The sequence below is a fragment of the Primulina eburnea genome, chromosome 11 (assembly GCF_022965805.1).
Source record: "Primulina eburnea isolate SZY01 chromosome 11, ASM2296580v1, whole genome shotgun sequence".
Lineage (NCBI taxonomy): Eukaryota > Viridiplantae > Streptophyta > Magnoliopsida > Lamiales > Gesneriaceae > Primulina > Primulina eburnea.
The window spans coordinates 12,825,068-12,826,938 of record NC_133111.1 but is presented as its reverse complement, the minus strand read 5'-3'; positions in this window follow the sequence as shown (position 1 = coordinate 12,826,938).

Genomic DNA, 1,871 nt, shown 5'->3' with positions numbered 1-1,871 from the left:
TGAGGTAGACCCAGCGAAAGTTGCAACAGTTAGAGATTTGGTTGTACCGCAGAATGCATCAGAGATCCGTAGTTTCCCTAGGCTAGAAGGATATTATCTCAAGTTTATTCAGGGATTCTCCTCTATCGTTGTTCTACTCACGTCATTGACGAAGAAGAATGCGAAATTTGTGTGGAGCGTTGAGTGTCAGAAGAGCTTTGATACTTTGAAGCAAGCTCTTATCTCAGCACCAGTATTGGCCATGCCGTCAGGGTCCGGAGACTTTGTTTTGTATACCGATGCTTCAAAGCTCGGTTTAGGCGCAATGTTGATGCAGCATGGGAAGGTGATAGTGTATGCTTCTCGTCAGTTGAAAACCCACGAGAAGTATTACCCTACCCACGATCTAGAGTTGGCAGCCGTAGTATTTGCCTTGAAGATTTGGATGCATTATTTGTACGGAGAGAAGTGCCATATCTTTACCGACCATAAGAGCCTCAAGTACTTCTTTACGTAGAAAGAGCTGAATATGCATCAGAGGTGTTGGTTGGAGCTAGTGAAGGACTATGACTGTGACATTAGCTACCACCCTGGCAAAGCTAATGTAGTTGCGGATGCGCTGAGCAGGAAAGTCACAGTGATGGCTCATTTGGTGATTCCGAGACCCCTTTAGTTTGAGATGCAGAGGTTTGATCTAGAGACATATCCTCGAGGTAGAGTTCCCCGTCTATCTACTTTGACGATTCAGTCTTCTCTTCTAGACCGTATTCCCAGTGGACAATCAGCAGATGAGCAGTTGTCAAATTGGAGGCAGAGAGATGAGGCAAATGGCTGTATTTTGTATACAGTTAACGACGACATTGTGAGATATCGAGACAGAATGTGGGTTCCTAGCGGCAGTTCTATTCGAGCAGATATTTTATCTGAGGCCCACATGTCGCCGTACTCTATTCATCCTGGGAGTACGAAGATGTTCAAAGACCTGCAGTTGTTGTATTGGTGGCCCGAAATGAAGAAGGATATCAGAAGTTTTGTATCCGAGTGTCTGACGTGCCAGCTAGTGAAAGCAGAACATCAGAGACCAGCAGGCTTGCTCAAGGCTCTTCCTATTCCCGAGTGGAAGAGGGAGAATATTACCATGGACTTCGTGGTAGGCTTGCCGAAGTCAGCCAGAGGGTCAAATGCTATCTGGGTGATTTTTCATCATCTTACCAAGTCAGTGGACTTCATAACTATTAAGACGACTTTCTCCATGATCCAGTATGCAGAGTTGTATATCCAAGAGATAGTCAGACTTCATGGTATTCCCGTTTCTATAGTATCTGACGGAGATCCTAGATTCACTTCCTCCTTTTGGAAGAGTCTGCATACAGTGGTGGGTACGAAGTTGATGTTTAGTAGAGCCTTCCATCCTCAGACGGATGGTCAGTCAGAGTGAGATATCCAGAATTTGGAGTATCTACTCCGTGCATGTGTCATCGATTTCTCAGGGAGTTGGGAGTCGAAGTTTCCATTGGTGGAGTTCACCTATAACAACAGTTTTCAGTCATCTATAGGTATGGATCCATACGAAGAAATGTACGGTCGTAAGTGCAGATTGCCTATTCATTGGGATGAAGTAGGGGAGAGATCAGAATTGGGTCCAGAGATTATTCAACAGACTACCGATGTAGAAGTCAAGATCCGTGATAGGTTGAGGACTGCTCAGAGTCGACAGAAGAGTTATGTGGATCAGAGGAGGAGAGATCTAGAGTTTGCCGTTGGCGACCATGTTTTCGTGAAGATAGCACCTATGAAAGGTGTCATGCGGTTTGGGAAGAAAGGAAAGCTCAGTCCGAGATTCATCGGACCATTTGAGATCCTCGATATGGTTGGGACGTTAGCTTATCGTG